Raw genomic sequence first — 18,567 nt, 5'->3', positions numbered from 1 at the left:
CTTCCACAAAACTCTCACTTTTCAGCTCTGCCTAGTTTGAGATTATAATTAAGATGGGGTTTTGGGAATCCTGGGAATATTTTATTGTTGAAATTTCTAAAGGTAGTTGTTATTGATAAACAGTTTTTTTTATTAAAATCTTATATTAGTTGTTTTACTTAGACAAAAACAAGATTAACAGAGTACAAATAAGGACTTTCCTCAAGTAATCGGCATTGTCTTTTGCACATCTGTCTTTTGCGATGGTTGTGTTATATTACATATACTAAGACACTTGAGGACCCCATAAAGTCCATACAAATTATAAAGCTTTGGGTTAGCAGAACAAACGCCGAGGGCATACTGATTAAATTAACCTTAAAGTCACTTTGAATTAAAGCATTTACCGAATGCATAAATGTATGTAATGGAAGTCTTAATACAGAAAAATATGTAAAACAAGCACCATTTATTCTCTTCACCGTTTTTCTCTTGCTCTCTATAGGACCCTGGATTTGCTTCCTTCATCATTGACCAGCTGCAAGTACCTGATTGGCCAGCAAAACGTGGGCATGAAGAAACAAGGTGCCATGTGTGTGCCACACCAGCACAGCAGCTAAGACAGCAAGCACTCCAGGATCTATACCTGGATTCTGACATGCCATCATTGCCTCCCAACACCTACCCTGGACATCCCACCAGGTTGACCACTCACAGCGTGGTAACTCTTTCCTCTAGAGCTGCAAAATCCAGGATACCTCACCCAGCGCACAGCATCCTGCCCGTGGGTGAGAGACAGCGTGAGATGGGCTGGACCCAGAACCCGTCTTCCAGCACTGCTGCACTGAAGCCTGGTGTACAGGTGACCGTGAGTGGAAGACCTTTGACGGGAGCCATCAGCTCAGTCACCATTCAAGCCCAGCAGTACCTGGAAGGGATGTGGAGCATCTCACGTGTAAACAACTTCCTGCCTCAACCAAGCCCAGTATGCAACCTTTTGTTATAAGCATTCTTAGTTTAGATTTTCTTATTTGTAGATTTTAAATTATACATCGAGTAAGTGGTTACCAACTAATCCATACAATCATATGCACAACCTGTTTATGTTAGTCTACCATTGCCTTTCCTCCCAAAGAAAAACTGTTTGTCTTCATAATCATTTATCAAAATGTAACAACTTGCCTCTGCAGGATTTAACCCCTCCCCTTTAACCACCTGTCATATTGATGACAACTTTACACGATTAAATTACTTGGCAATTTGAATGAATAGCGTTTGGTTAAGTACACCTGAAATGCCTGCACATGTAAGATTAAGTGTTGATACTACATGCTGTATCTCATTTCATTTGATTATAAATTTGTAGTTTGACATTTGTTAACGCACCCACAAACTTGAGTGAGTGATTTGGAAATTTAAATCACATTATGGATAGTCAGAGGAGTTGTTTTATTACTTTATTGATGGGCCGTTTCACTGCACTGTTACATTCCACAGTGAACTGCACTTGTGTGCTAAGTGCCCAGCTTTGGTATGTCAACCAAACAAAATAACTAAGCTATTCATGTCCAACTTTAATGGCAGATGCTCTTTTCTATCAAGAGCAATCTCATTTTTAACCCAAATCACCGCTTTTTTATAGTATTGATGTTTCTTTCACAATGCCGGCAATTGCCACTGATAGGGTTCTTTTGTTCTTGCCAACAGTGAAGCTATTGGTGAACAGCGGTGAATTTCCTCTGTGTGCTAATGTCAATAAGCGCCGACACAGAAGCTTTTAGCAACCAGCGTGTGCTTTTGCACAGACAAAGCAAAAAGCTCTTGAAAAAATGAAAAGCAGACCAACTGCTGGCCCAGTTCATGTATAAAACCAACAGAAGCTCTCTGCCTGGCGGTGCTCACCCACAAACACAACTAAGATTTACATGCAGGCTATGCATGTACACTACTGAAACAGCTTTGAGTGGATGTTTTACACTTGCGTTTGGGATTTTATAATATGAAAAGACTTCATGTGAAGTGAAGTTTCCAATCTCCATGAAGAACCTTTAAAAGGATAGTTCGGTAAAAAATAAAAAGTACTCCATGATTTCCCTACTGAAAAATCCAGCTAAAACCAGCATAAGCTGGTAGCTGGTTTTAGCTGGCTTTAGCTGGTTTAAGGTGGTTTACGTTGGTCCTCCCAGCCTGACAATGCTGGTCATGCTGGTGGGCCAGCTGGTATTCCAGCCTGACCAGCTAAGTCCAGCTAGACCAGCTTAAAATGTGACCAAAACACAGCTAGACCAGCTTGCTACACCAGCAAAACCAGCTAAAACCAAGCTGGAGACCAGCTAAAACCAGCTCACCAGCTTATGCTGGTCTTAGCTGGATTTTTCAGTAGGGTTACCATCCCAGACTCATGGAGATAAGTAGCACGAAGTGTGAAAACACATGCAATACATACAGCAAATTCCAATTTTGTTTGCATATGATACGCCAGTCCTTTTACATTAACTTAATACAGTGCATCTTTTGTGTCATTTTATGCGTAAATTTTTTTACCATTGTCGCTTGGGTTTGGGGTTAGAGCAACTTTTTGTTACATAAAATGGTAAATGGACTGCATTTATATAGCGCTTTTCATAGACCAATGGCCATCCAAAGCGCTTTACAATTTTGCCTCACAATCACCCATTCATACACCGACGGCCGTGTCAGCCATGCAAGGCGCCATCCAGCTCGTCGGGAGCAGCTGGGGTTAGGTGTCTTGCTCAAGGACACCTCAACACTTGGTCAGGTGTAGCCGGGGATTGAACCACCAACCTTCCAATTTGTAGACAACCTACATGAACCACTCAACCACTGACACCCAAACACCAATTCTAACCCCAGCTCCTAGTGACCATGGCTTAAAAATAGACAAAAACATGGAGAAACCTATATATTAAATTAAATCCCAAATCTAACCCCAAACCCAAGCGAAAACGGTTTAAAAAACTGAAAAAATAGAGAAACCAATACATAAATGACACAAAAAGATGCGCCGTATTAAGTGAACGTGAAGGACTAGCGTATCATATGCATGAAAAATTGGAATTTGGCGTATGTATGTGTTGCATAAGTTTTCACACTTCGTGCTATTTATACGCATCTACATGAGATATATATATGTCCTAGGTCTTCCAATCTTTATAACGGATGAATATGGGGTGGCTTTTTCATGTCCAAAGAATGTGCATCAATCCTTTGCAAAAGTAAACCACACGGCTCCAAGGGTATAAATAAAGTCATTCTGAGGGCAATCGATGCGATTTTGTGAGAGACATTTCCATATTTAAAACTTTATAAAGTAATGCCTTTCGGTAATGCCGCCATCTTAGAGGCAGTTTATAGAGTGTATTAAAATGTGGTTTGGTTTATAATAGGTTCACAAGTGAATTAAACTAAATACAGGTGTAAACAGGGTGTAAAACACTTTGAGCTCATCCACTTCGACCACATTCAGAGGTAGTCGAAAACGCTTTCGACCGGATTGCTTTTAGCGTGAACCAACAGTGTTCAGCGCAATCTTTAGGCTTTCATTAATAAAACCGCGATATATAGGCTTTCATTGATAAAACCACAATTTTTAGGCTTTCATTGATAAAACTAAAGCGGCTACTCTTACATGCACATGTACAAAAATCTGTGCAGCATGTTTAGTAATAACACAAGCAGCGGACATAATATTAGTTTGCATCAATTTAAACGTGTAATTTCTCATGCCCATGTTTAAACAAAATCAGAGGGACTCGCCAACGCCAACAGTCTCCACAGACCATCCCCTCAAAGTTATCAGGATCAGAAGCAGTTGAAAAGGGACAAAAGAGAAGGATTAAAATGGCAGGTGTAAACGTGAATGTGTCTCTCTCATTCACTTGTGGTCCGATTGACGGAAACGCATCTTAATACCAGGTATAAACAGCCAGCCCCTTACTGTGGGTTCACACAGCTGCGTTTGTTACATCAAATTCGCGTCTACCGCGTCTAGTTTGCCGCTTGAACATTTTGAGTTTACTCGCTTCATTCACTCGTGAAATTCTAGTCATCGAGACATTCACGTGGGAATTCACGTCATGGGAGGGGCTTCTGCGACTTCGCTTGCTTCCTGTAATCACGTCACTATTAGAGCAAGCTCCTGATTTGTTAACGTGGCGCATTTTTCCGCCACAGTTCACATTTTTCAATTCGTGCCATTCGCGAATGAGGCGGAATCGCGTCTAATGCGCTGCGCTAAATGCCTCATTCGCGCCGCGAGACCTCCAGACTCACGTCAACGCCTCTTCACATTGACTTAACATTGAAATCACTCATGCTTGACGCCTCTACCACGGCTGGTGTGAACGCAGCATTAGACCCCTCTGCATGCAAAAGAGAGTATTCATGTTGTGTACACACTTTTTGTATTGACGTATGACGAATGCAGAGGCACTGAACAACCCTCCTCATTCCTCATAACCCATAAAATATTTATATTCGATCCAACAATGGGTTAAAACAACCACAGCATTTAGAGCTAAAACAATGCAGAACAGATTAAATTACAACCAAACAAGTTGGGTTTGTCCCTTTCTGACGCAATGCTGCGTTGAAAAATTAAATAATTTATTTTATTGTAATGACATCATAATGTCTATTTATTTTTAAACTCATCATCTACAGCGATCGGTCATAAAAAAGTTATGTTTGGCTAGCTATGCTGACCTATTCTGATATGCCCAATTCACAAATCAATGCCTGTTAGATAAAACAAAAACATGTCATATTCAATGAATATCCCGTTTAACAGGTTACACAGAAAAATAAAATGATTGCTAATGCAGCGTCATGTTGCCTTTAAGCTTGCCGTATATCTATCACAGTTATCTATCTAAAATGACAGACAAGGCTGTGATTAATAGTTTGTCTCAATATAGTTTATAGCCTCTTTATGACGTGCTTTAAAGAAACGAAAACATTTGACTGAAACCTGATGAGTTTCAACTTGAAAACGTCTTGAGCTGACATTAGTGTCAGCTTTATTGCTTTTGTAGATGGCAGATAAAATTATTAGAGCAGAGCGGAGTGGGATTTTCCACCAGAGTATCGTATGGGTTGAAATGACCTACTAGCCTACTGGGAGCGCAAGACCAGGAATCCTTAAGCAGCTTGAACAGACTGTGCACTGCCTGAGCTGAAGAAAAAGAGAGATGATATCCTGCTTCTTTTCATCTAAGAAATTCTGAATCAGATGTTGATAGTTGGATTTTCTGGTGAGGGTGTAGGGAATACCTGATTTTATCGAGCGCTCTAAGCACGCTGCAGCTGTACTTTAATGACCCGACCTGGGGATACAGCATGCTCACCTCATGCTCCATGTCTGACACACATGAAAACTGCTTGACTGGAGGGCTTAAGTCCTCAAAAACCCACAGTGTTCGGTTGACAGCTGCTGCAGTGTGCGTGCACACAAGCTTATGCCTAATGTCTGCATTTGTGCTTTCCAAATTCGGTATCACCCCTACTGTGAGGCCCATTTAACCGTCTTGGTGATGTGTCATCTGACACTCATTTCATCCTTATCTGTGCATGGGGGTTTAATGTGCCGTCCAGACAGCCACCATTCGTTCTCAGTGTGACGCAGTTTTGATTTATCGCGCTTCATTTGAAACCGGAATGCCATGTGCCGGGATATGATTCCTTGTCATGTCACTGATCCAGCATTGATGTTTTTTTGCATTGATGACTGCACGAGTGTTGTGTTCATTTATGCCTTTCTGACTTTTCAGAAAATGTACTTTTCTTTTTTAAAGTCGACAGCTGTAAACTATTGCTTATATAAAAACGGCTTTGACAGTTATCAACTGTGTTCATTGTCAAAAAACTAATCGAAATTTTAGTCATGCATTCCATGTTATTTTGAACCACGCATTTGTCAGCTCCACAACCAAATTGACAGACATAATTATTGACTTGCACTATAAACAGAAGACAATTACAGACATAAACACAAGCCTGAGGCGTTTGAATAAACAGACATAAACAAAATCAAAAATCATTTGTTCTGCTTTGATTAGTACTCTCTCAAAACTCAATTGCAGCTTGAGGTAATTGTATTTTCTCAACCAAGTTCAACAAAGTGCAGACTAGAAACATCTCAAACTGGACGCTGCTTGTCTGGCTTTATCTGTTTCAGTGATACCACCACGTGTCTGCGGTTCTGTAATGTATGGCGCTCATATGTCATGCTAGCTATATAAATAGGCTTCCTGTCAGTTATGTCGACACATCGGGCACATTGGATGGCATATGCTTCATAAACCGATTCTTAATGCTGTTATTTTAGTTGCCAGACATCAATCCAGAGCAAACACGAAGCCAGCCATTATGCACAGCCACCACAAAGTAGATGTCAGTTGCTCAATCTGATTAACTCATGCCAGACTCTTGGATAAAGCCCAACCTTACCTGTGGGTTCTTTGCGTGCTGCCTTCATACAAAACAACCACTTGACAGGTCATATTGATTGTGGGTTTAAGCTGCTCACTTACTCACAGGCCTCAGAAACAAAGACCGGCTCTAGTAAACTAATGAAAACGTCCCTAAATTAATGGTTTCAGTTTGGGGGGCGAGCAGGGACTAGACGTCATTCTAAAAACTTTTTGATTTGTGAAAAGGCTTTGACATGCAAGACTATGTACATTTCAAATATAAAACTTACTCGAAATCTCTTATATAAATCTCGAATAGCTTCTTTACATGGTTGCTTTTCGCAAGAGCAGTCAACCACCTCCCTACTGTATATTAGTCAAGAAAGCTCTGATGGATCCACATCTGAATCCACATCTATCTCTGGCTTAGAAGTGGACATTATATGTAAACCAGCTCAATCTCTGCCTATTCAACTGAATAGATGAATGCTCCTCCCTGGTGGCATTTTTTATGACCTTGCTTGTGTAATTTTCGATAAATGCATGTACGTAATTGTTTTAACTCTTAAATATGACCTTTAAAACATAATTCAAGGAACCGGCTTTTGTTCCATGTAATAACCTGCTCTACTTTGTCTAGCTGTTAGCAAACCTACGTTTTAAGGTGTGATACTTCATGGCCTAGGTGCAGGATTCTTAGGGCGCACTCATAATATACCTAACACAAACGAACCGTGACAGATTGCAATTGTCTCCACTTCCTTCTCCCCCAGAATTTTGATTTGGATAATGTGAGTGCGCCCTTACAGCTGCAAACAAGTGTGAAGCATCTCTCTTTTCCTCCTCAGACACAAGCCCTCATGAGTCAAGGAGAACAGAGCGACTCGTCCTCAGACACATCCATCTCTAGAGTGTCTCTAACACCCTCCAGACGGAAAAGCCCGGTTCAGTTTGGCCAGGACGGGTCAACTTCCATCCAGCAGCCAAGCTCAGCTGCAGCATCCTTCTTCATTAAGTAAGAAAAGCATTGAATTTGCTTGACATTAGCTTTAATGTGGCCATGCATGTTTTTTCTTAGATGCCTCTGGTACTCTTCTTTACGTATGAGCAGACTATGCAGGTTTTGCACTTGTTATTATGCGATATGCTATTGGGCGGGTTATAGGAACATCTGTAGAATGGTCCTGGAAAGTACATATGACATTGTCCCCAAGCCAACTGACAACATGGGACATTAAAGAGTGATCAGTGGGCCTTTCCCTGGGTGGAGAACTTAGACAGCCCAGTCTTCAAATCCGCTTGGGATATTGCCACCTGCCCAAGCACATCCAGGTCAATCTGACACAACAGACAGACCTGACCCCATGTAGAACAAGGTTAATTTTTGTGCTCTGATTTATTTTGCTTGTGTGTTTTCTTTGGAGTTGTTCTCAAAAGAGCGGATATGAGGCTGCTATGTCACAGAAAGACTGAAAGAGAGAGAGAAAATATATTTGTTTTCCCTTCTTAATTTAACTCCTGGCTGAAAGCAGCAGGAAATTTTGTCGGGTACCACCTCATGTTTCATCCCAAATACTGACACGTGCCAAGAATTTTGATGTTGTTGTTCGGAATGAGTTGCGTTCCTGGAATAGTAGTCAAAAGATTAGGAAACACAGTGGTGTAGTGCAGGATATACATAGGTATACAGAGTATACCCACTTCATATTAGATGGCATGGGCTATACCCACTTCTGCTTTAAATAAATTGTGTCATAAATTAACAGTATACTCACTTCTCCAGGCACCACTACACCACTGAGGACACACATAACCTTTACTTTAAAACAGCAAAAGCTAATAAATGTAAACTAGTATTGCAGAGTATCCTAAATTGTATCACGGCCATAGCCAGGGTTTGGAAATTAGTGAGGTCCAGGGAGGGGTAAGAGTTAACAAAAGCTATCCCAGGTGAAAAAGTGCACTAAAAAACACTTTTTAAAGTACAGTTATTAAATGTACAATTTCGTGCATTAATTTTGAAGCTAATATATCAATATACCAAATTTGTATTTAGTACTTCTTAAGAATAACTTAAGAACATTTTTTTTATTTTGAGACACCATTTATTTTAATACACTTAAAAATTTATTTTAGTATTATTGGTATTTACGTTTAATATACTATACTTTTTCAGGTGCACTAAAGTACTACTAAAGTAGAACTTTATTTTTAATTAGTATATTTGTTGCATAACTTTACAACTTACAAATGTACTTGCTAGTATTAGTTTTTAGTACATTCATGTATACTTGATTTTTACCTGGGATCTAATGTGTTCTGTCTTAACCTTTTTTGCCATTTTACACTTTGGGTACACACTCTGTCTGTCTGTTTTGGGGGTGGACTGAAAATGTGGATAGAAAATGTATTTATTTTTAATGCAACAATGCTTGTTATTGTAAATCATTTTAATAAGCAATGTTATTAAAACTTTCCAAGATACTAAACAAGAACTTTGTTTAGGGCTTTTATGAATGTTTTCAGAATGACTTTGTTAAAGGTTAACTCCTAAATTAAATTAAATGAAATTACATAGAATTCTTAAGGCTTATGTCCTGTTAAGATAAGCTTTTTATGCTTGGGTTGTTAACAATTGATACATTTTATATTTCTTTTTTTTAATAGTGTTGATATAGTTGATACTCTTACAGACACAATCATGATGATTACTGCTTTTGTCTTACCCAATTTAGTATTGTTTGATTTGATTTGATTTGTTTATTTGCACATTTAAAATACAACTTTAATAAATCCATAAAAGGAAACAAAAGAAAAGAAAGCAAAAAAAAAATACTGTGCGGGAGAGAGTGAGAAGACCCTAAGGTCTTATAAAACCACCTCCCCCAAATCTCATTAAATGAAACATAATATTACATGATCAAACAAGACAATACAATCAATACATAAATCATTTTAATATAACAAATTTACAAAATAAACTTATTTGTATATAAAAAATTTTTTCAATTCTCCTTTAAAAGAGGTTAAAGTGATTTTAGTCTTTAATGCAGAATCTAAATGATTCCATAGGAAAGGCCCTCTGTATTTTAGTGTAGATTGATTAGCTGTAGTTCTACAAAAAGGAAGATCAAAATCTTTGCAGCGCCTTGTGGAGTAGGCATGAATATCCGAAGAATACATGAAAAAGTTTTTAAAAGCTCTGGGCATAATTTTTGCCATATTCACATACTTATACATAAAGATGTTTATGCAATAGATGTTAACATTAAATATTGTCAAGATATTATATTTTATGAAAAGCGGAGCAGATGATGACAATCTATTTGAGTTACTCATTATTCTTAAGAATTTCTTTTGTATTAATAAAATCTTATTTAAATATGTTTGGCATGTTGCACCCCAAACAATATTACAATACAAAATATGAGGATAAATTAAACTGTAATATAATGTTTTCATACATGAAATATCAATTAAAGAGCGAATTCTACTCAATATAACCTGCCGTGCTGAATGATGCGCCTTATTTTTTAAATAGTCAGTTAAGGTGCTGGTCACCCAGTGTTGCCAGATATTAGTACGAAAAACAAACAAAAATAATAGGCCATAAAGAACAAAGTAAGTCCAAACCTTGTCCTTCAGAAATAAATAGAGAAATCGCTAAAAATAATCTACACCTAATCATCACTTTATAAATATCCCAAAGTGTCTTATTAATTGCTAAAACACTACTTCTAAAGAGGATTTTTAATAATGGGATTTGGCAACACTGCGAATTCTGCACCAGCGCCCTCACGTCAACGAGTCAGTCTCTATCATTTTACACTAAATAAGTTTTACAAAAACTAATAAGTCATTCAGGGAACTTTACAGACATTTGGAGAAAAATAAAAAGCATTAAAGGACAAGTTCGGTATTTTACACTTAAAGCCATGTTTTCAGATTGTTTATGATGAAATAGACTAGGTTTTGACTAAAATTTGGACATATGATGGTGTCCCGAGAATTTTCGGGTGTTTGTTCTATCACCTCCCACCTCTACAATGGTTGTATAAGTGCACTGGAACAATCCTTCCTAAAATGCATTAAACTTTCGTTTACAAAGACGTGAAAGTCACCGAGTGGTCAGGGGTGTTCACTGATATGCTCACACAAAAATCGCTGCAAAAGATGCTTTCCAACAGGTGTTTTAGCAATCGTTGTAAACTTGTGGACCTATTTTCCAAATGCCTCACACCCGTATATTCTTCCGTTGAGAGCTTGAATCATAGACACTCCAGCCCAGTTGGTGGCGATAACCTGCCTTTGCCAATTGCAAGAATACAAACAAAGTTCCCGGTGTGGAGTAATACCGTACCTCACAGCACATCTAATACAAGTTAATGGAGTTGGACAAAAACTATGATAAAACCTGTTGGAAAGCATCTTAAGCAGCGATTTTTGTGTGAGCATATCAGTGAACACCCCTGACCACTCTGTGAGTTTCACGTCTTTGTAAACGAAAGTTTAATGCATTTTAGGAAGGATTGTTCCAGTGCACCTATACACCCATTGTAGAGGTGGGAGGTGATAGAACAAACACCCGAAAATTCTCGGGACAGCATCATTTATCCAAATTACAGTCAAAACCGTTCTATTTCATCATAAACAATCTGAAAACAGGGCTTTAAGTGTAAAATACCAAACTTGTCCTTTAATGTGAGCATCTTCTGAGGGAGCCATTTAAATGTCCACATTTAAAGTAAGAGCCAATGCTGAATGTCGAGATCTGCAGTGATATGCATTGGCCCTTTAACATGCTTGTAAGGTGGATCTTTTTGTAAATAAATTGTTAATTACACTTTAATTAGAGGAGCACAGCAGAGAAGAAAGCAACAGGGGATGTCAATCTGTTTCAATCTCCTGAATATCTTTAGTGTGGTTATCAGGCTTCCAAAAACATCTGGGTACGTTGTTGCACGAAAATCTCCTTTATCTGTTGTGTATGTTTGTTGGTAACGTTTTTTAAACGAGAAGCGCCATTTCTGCACCACTGCTGGCACCAAATAAAATAAGCAAAAGAGAAAATCACTCCCACCATCATTAATTTTGATTATTAATTACCTTCTTTATGGTATCTAGCATTAATACATCACTAAACAATAGTCCTGCCACTGTATATTTTGAAGGGGATTTTTGACTGCAAAGGGTGATTCAACCTTTTATGCAGCATTAAGTGTGTAAACAGTAGTGGGTAGACAGCATAGAAATCGAGGAGCGGATGGCATGTAGATGCCTGGCTAAGAAAGTTGACTTTGCGTTAACCCTCCCCTTCAGCATATGTTCCAGTGTGACGAAGCATATGATCGGTGTATTGACATTCTAGCTGGCTCCTGTAATGAATACAGACACAAAGTCTCATAGCTCTGGGAGGCACTGTCACAATCAGCAGTCTGGTGTGTTTGGCTATTCCACCTCAGTGCTCCACAAAATGAAAGGCTCAGAACTGCAAAGCTATTGCGTTGTGTGTGAGGTCGTACTGTATGAGTGAACCATCTGCTTGTGCTAGATGGGAGTTGAGGTAGAACTGATTAAAAGGATATGACTGTTTTAGATGGCCACATGCTCTATTGACTCCAAACGGGTTGAGAGAAAGAAAATAGGGTTTGTGTGTGCGGAGCTGTCCATGCTCAATGAATGGTAAAAGCTTTGGTGTGTATGTGATGAGTTTTCAATGTGAAAGGGTTTTTTAAGCTTCAGGAAATGTTAAGTATGTGTAAAAACATCATACATGCTTGTGCACGCATGTGTGCAGGTCAGCATGCACATTGGACAGCTGTTTGGCGGTATGCGGACCTGCAGTGGCATCGAGCATAACATGCAGTGAAATGTTTTTATGGCCCTGTTCTCATTTTCAGCCGCCCGTCCAGGTGAGCTCAACGGTAATGACTATGATTGGAGTAAACATTCCACCATAATTATACGTAGAACAATCCAGACTGTCACCAGATGAGGTGAGTAGCCAACGAAACTGCCAAAGTGCTTTGTTACCCCAGCCTTAGGGAGCAACCATAGAAACAAATGTTTTTCTGAAAGTACATTTGTGGCATGTTTGTGCTATCCCTCAAATGAACGCAATTGCAAAGCGAAATAGACGCTAGTCGACGTGTCTAAATCCAAATTAGATTTCACCTCCTTTAAATGGTTTTGTTTAATTTCACATTTGTATGCTCGCCAGAAAAATACAAAGCTTTGAAGTGGCCTTTCATGAGTGCATAACTGCTAACAACTTAGTAGATATTTAACAAGTCTTCCTCTTGTAGTGAAAGGTCAGTTGATACATTTGGGTACTTACCCGTTTACGACCCTAATTCTTGGATGCTCACTGCGTGCTCCAATTTAAAGTCAATTAGGTACATAAATGCATCAGTTTAATCTCATTGTTAGGAAGATTAGCTTCCTTCTCCTGCTGTAAAGGGACAATAATGAAAATGCATCCCCAGAGTTGTTAACAAGGGAATGCCATTCACCTTCCTACCCACATGCAGTGTCAAAGCTAATGGAGACAGTAAGGGGCAGGGCTTAATGGGGGGATGGTTGACTGTGGAGTAGAGAGGTGGGTGAAAGAGGAAAAGGGCATTGAGAAATCTTGCGTACACGTCCACAACAGCACTCAGCTAAGCTGATAACATTGGCTCCGTAGGCCACCCATCACTGCAGAGGATTACAGGGAGAGAGAGACTGACACGGAGAGATGGAGAGATAAAGTACACAGAGAAAAAGAGTTGTGGAGATAAAAACAGGCAAATGATCCGTGTGGCTGGCTGCTTGTTGAGTGACAGCACTAATCCCTGTCAGGGACAAATTGGGAAAACAGATTAATGCTGAGTGGTCGAGGCCCTGGAGCGGAGCCGGGCCCTGCTGCGCAGCTGTGTGACAGGATCTGGGAACCACGGACACTGCAGTGTGAATGAGCTCTAAGGCTGATAGAGGCAAACACATGTATCAATGTGCAGTTAGCCCGAAGAAACTCATGTGGTTGTAAACTGGTAGGCATTGAGGTGAACCCACAAAAATATCCACTCATGGTGGGCAGACTCGGACTAATGCCCCAATCTACAGCTCCCAACTGCAGGGAGAGAAAACCGTGGACTGTGGATGAAAGTAGATGGAACGCCAGCATGAAACTGAAGTGAGTAACTGTACCAGTGTTTGCAAAGGTGCAATGTTTAAACTTTATGCTGTTGTAGTTTGTTAAAAATTCTGTAGTGTTTGTTAAAAAGACCCAGACAATTGCACATCTGACTTGAGTATCCATAAGACTCATGTTTTTTTTAATCTAGTTGACACAATCCTTATCCTTATAATACCATAGTATTACCTGAATACAATCTTCTGCGATTTTGTGAACACTTCTGCGTACTTCTTGATACTTCTTTAAGTATTTTATGCATCCAAATTTTCGTTGAAGAGCTGTAAAAAACTTTTTTATCCTTAAACATTTAGGGACGTTTTCCGGCCAGGGGACGGTTTCCGGCCTAGTCCCAGACTAAAATGCATGTTTAATTTAAAAACGTTTTGCATATATACTTAACATATATCAGTGCCATTGTTTTGTCTCCAGATGTGACCAGTATTGATTTTTGTAAGGTATGTCCTACTTTAACTAAGGCCTAGTCCTGGATTAATCTTTGTCCATTAAAATGAACTTCACTGATTACTGTCTTCTGATTTGAGTAAGATTTTATTTGTTGCCTGTGCTGTCTTTGGCTGTACCTTGTTGCTTTACCCTGTATTTACTTTGCTGCCTAAGCACCAGCTGGTGTTCACCGGTCCTAATCAGACTGTCAAGCTTGAGTTTGTCTGTAAGTGTGTGTATGTGTTTGTGCGTGATGATCTGCGTGTTTGTATAATGGTCATGGAGCAGCTGAGTCTGGTACTTGAGAAGTGGAGGTTGTGAAGGAGGGGTGTACTTTGGGAGCAGATAAGTCCAGGTGTGAAGAGCCTGCTGTGGGTCGTGAGCTGTTCTGGTGTGTGGTTTGGATGGGGGTGGATGATGGAGGTGTTGATGGATCTATCACTCCGGTCAGGAGCCCCAGGGATCTGCTCGAGACAATCTTTCTTCCTATCCTCAGGGGTTGTCCAAATGGGTCGATCGTGAATCACACCAATTTACAAAGTTTTTTTTAAATATGTGTTTTTACTTTGTACTCATGCCTTCCATTTTCTGTATCTTAATGTTTTATAGCAATTAGCTTCATCACTATATTGATCAATCTCACAAAATGTATCCGTTCAACACATCTAATAATCAAAGGAAACGAAGGCATACTTTAGGGCCTTTAGGATTTTAGAATTTGTGTTTTATTCATATATATAGAATTTATGTTTTGTATATACAAAAAATCAATTTTGACTAATTTGGGCAAAAATGTGTTTTCTATACCAAAAAAAGTGACAAGATGAAAACCACTATTTTGTGTTATAAACTTTCACATAGCATCTTTAGGTTATATTAACATTCAAAATTCAAATCCATAATTTGATTTTCAACGATTTATTATAAAAAAACTATTATTTTCCCCGCAAAATGCAATAAATCCAAGTTTTTTTTCAAAATGCAATAAATCGATTGAATCAATATATAAATGTGTTTTCATCTTTGCCATGTTATATTCATTTAGTTGACTAGTGGTATACATTGATTAAAAAAAAACATTAATGGCATTAATCAAAACATATACTTTGTCATATTAAGAACACTCTCATTGCTGCTGTCATCCTTGGGACGTCGTCGCTGAACTTTTTTGACAGCGATCAGCTGTAAAATGTTTTGATCCTGCTCGATTTTTGTTGACTTTGAGTAAAATAATGGGAAGTTTTTCATAAGATCCCCTGGGGTCAATGTGTTAGCATGACAGAAGCTTGCCTCTCACATAAATTATTCGATTTTGATGACTTACGTTTCTTCCCCGCCACAGAAAACCACCACAGGTTTATCAATGCCATAAAATTACTATTTTGTTTTTGTTTGTTTGTTGATCCCAAAGTACCAAGTAGATGAGGAAAACTAGGATTAAGTGTGTATTCAAAGCACCACCATTATTGTTTACAATGCATGGAATGGTGCGCTGCGATTGGTTTATTGCATTCTGCAGAAAGGGAGGACTGGCGTTTGTCGTGGTTTGGAATAAAGGGAGAAAAGATGACAGAATAACACGGCGGATATCAGATTTTGCGTAAAATTAAGAATTTATTTTTTAGTACTGACCTTATACTATACTGCTTTGTCAGTAACACATTTTTAAAATGCCGTTTATTGCGGTTTGTAACTAAACTCTTCAAATATAGAGGAATGGAATATGTACCTTCATCTCCACACCTTTACTAAAACAAAGGCTGCCCTCCCGAATGTCTTCCCCACAACCTATGACCACCTCCCCTTAATGTTTCTCACCCACTTTCTTCATTGTCTCCCATCTTCCTGCTTTTTACACCCCCCCAGGTTCTGTGAATAACCCTTATTTTGTGAGTCTCAGCCCAAACAGTTTTCACTAGGGTGATTATCACCTTCATAGAAACATGAAGAACACTAAAGCTCCTTTGTTTTGTCTGAAAGGAGGCAGACTCACCTTTGAAGCGCTTGTGAAACAAATGTACTGTCAGCGTTTTAGCATCACAATGGCTTCTCTCTCATATGTCACGTCTCTTAATCTTTCCTTGCTTGTTCTATGGTCAACTTGTTTTTGTTAACTGCTCACTCTGTTTAGAAGTGTAGCGACAGCAATTCATTTTAGACATATAAACTACATCTTGCTGAGTTTACGTGTTACATAGTGAAGAATGTGCCTCCTCATCAGCTCTGTGATGAAGGCATCACCACATTTGTGGTGTTTGTCTGGGAGAAATCTCATGAAACCTGAGGAGACTGGTCAGTGGCGTGACATCTGGAGCCATTTACACCTGGTGTTGACATCTGCCTCAGATGATCCGTTCTCAGGTGGTCAGCCGAGATAGATTTCCATTTACACCCGGTGTGTCTAAAATGCTCCAAAGATCCCTTGTGATTAGATTGTGTTAATATTTTTTTAGAGGAAGCTCCGATATATATCATTTATTGTGATTTTTAAGGCATACTTACAGTAGCAGGAAACATGTTAAATCCTTGTTGTAGCACAGTTATTATGTATAACATGATCACATCAAATGTTAGCGCTGTCCAGTTGTGATTAAATTACTCAAGATGGATGTAAATATGAGACATAAATCAGACTATGAGGTACTAAGGCTCACACATTTACAAGAGTACATACAGATTCAAGAATGCACCATTTTTTCCGTAACATTTACAATGCAAAGTGGTCAAAAGCCTCATAAGGGCATTCAGCATTTAAAAGGGCTGTGGTGTAAACCCCTCATAAACCAGGAATCCTAAATGAACCATAAGGGATACCGCAAACATTTGGTATTTTAATGCTTACAGTGGGAGATCTGAGGTCTGTGACAGCTCAGGGAAAAGCCACACAAACTGCTGTGTCATGAACACCAGCCAGCCCACTCGCATAGAGCCACCAAAAGACGAGCAGCAGGCATCAACGAACCCCCAGACAACACAGATCTCCCGATTCATGTATGTGGACACAAATGATAGGGGGCTGCAGGAGAGCTAATGTTTACTGTGACACATTTTAGAGGAAATCCTGTCAAATCAGTCAAGTTGAAAGTGCTGAGGAGGTCAGTTGGAGAAGCGATGTTTGCAGGCATTTTGTTTTAAATGAGATTTATAGTTTATTTCCTGTATATTGTCTGAAAAACATATTTGTTGCAGTCTCAATAGAGACTTTAGTTGCATTCAGACTTCCCACGGTGAAGTAGAGTACCAAGGACTGATTCCGTATTGCTTTAGCGCACAGTTAACATGACAGACGAATCACCGCTCCTATTATATTTACCTTCTCAAGGCTTCTATTTACTGCTTTCATAAATGTTGAATAAAGAAGACCCTAAATAACAATTGCAGGCATTTCACAAGGGGAAAACAGTAAACACGGCAGAAGATGGAATCAACAGATCTTCTAAAGAGGTCTCCTGTTGGCTGGATTTATGGAATACAGATCAGATAAACAGAGGTTATTAATTGCGTTACCAGAACGAGTGGGATATACGTTTAGGGGTTTATTACCTATTGTGTTTTCAGACCGCGGATGTGTTTGATGTTGAAAATTCCCATGAGGTCATCCAGCCTGTATATCCTCTGTTGTGGCTGGAGAGAACAAAAGCTACAGCCCACAATCCCACCACGATCCACCCGGTTAAGCTCCTGAGCAAAAAAAATCTCAAAACAGCATTACGTCTAATTTGTTTTCAACATGATCTCCCGGCCCAATACCACCCAAGTGCGCAGTTCATACTTATTCATGCAGAATGCTGTAATGCCACTCAAACATAATTTTATAGAGCTTAATGAGTTCCCTCTTGCATGTCATTATGGATACACTTATACAGAGGGGTTCACCGAGGCTGGAAAGGTTTGTGTAAAAAATGGGTAGCAACTTTTTGGCCAAAAATGCAGTCGTATGCGTTTAAAGGGACATTTCACTTTTTTTGAAAATATGCTCATTTTCCAGCTCCCCTAGAGTTAAACATTTGATTTTTACCATTTTGAAATCCATTCAGCTGATCTCCGGGTATGGCAATACCACTTTTAGCATAGCTTAGCACAATCCATTGAATCTGATTAGACCATTAGCATCGCACTGAAAAATAACCAAAGAATTTTTATATTTTTCCTATTTAAAACCTGACTCTTCTGTAGTTACATCGTGTTATAAGACCGATGGAAAAAGTTGCGATTTTCTAGGCGATGTGGCTAGGAACTATACTCTTATTCTGGCGTAATAATCAAGGACTTTGCTGCTGTAACAGCTGCAGGAGGCGTAGTGATATTGTGCACTGGCCAAAAAAAGTCCCCTTGGTTACTTTTAATAGCAGGGGACTATTTTCAGGCGCTGTGTAGTATCATTGCACCTCCTGCAGCAAAGTCCCTGATTATTATGCCACAATGAGAAAATACTTCCTAAAAATAGTTCCTAGTTTCCCTAAATAGGAAAAATATCAAAATTCTTTGGTTATTTTTTACCGCGATGCTAATGGTCTAATCAGATTCAATGGATTA

At 39.1% G+C, this 18,567-nt stretch overlaps 1 pseudogene; it reads left to right on the top strand.

Moving 5' to 3' along the window:
- The window catches only part of LOC141365303 (kinesin-like protein KIF26A), a 97,242-nt pseudogene that overhangs the window by 37,026 nt on the left and 41,649 nt on the right, over positions 1 to 18,567 (top strand).

Source organism: Misgurnus anguillicaudatus, chromosome 7 (assembly GCF_027580225.2).
Source record: "Misgurnus anguillicaudatus chromosome 7, ASM2758022v2, whole genome shotgun sequence".
NCBI lineage: Eukaryota > Metazoa > Chordata > Actinopteri > Cypriniformes > Cobitidae > Misgurnus > Misgurnus anguillicaudatus.
This window is presented reverse-complemented; position numbering and strand designations above follow the sequence as displayed.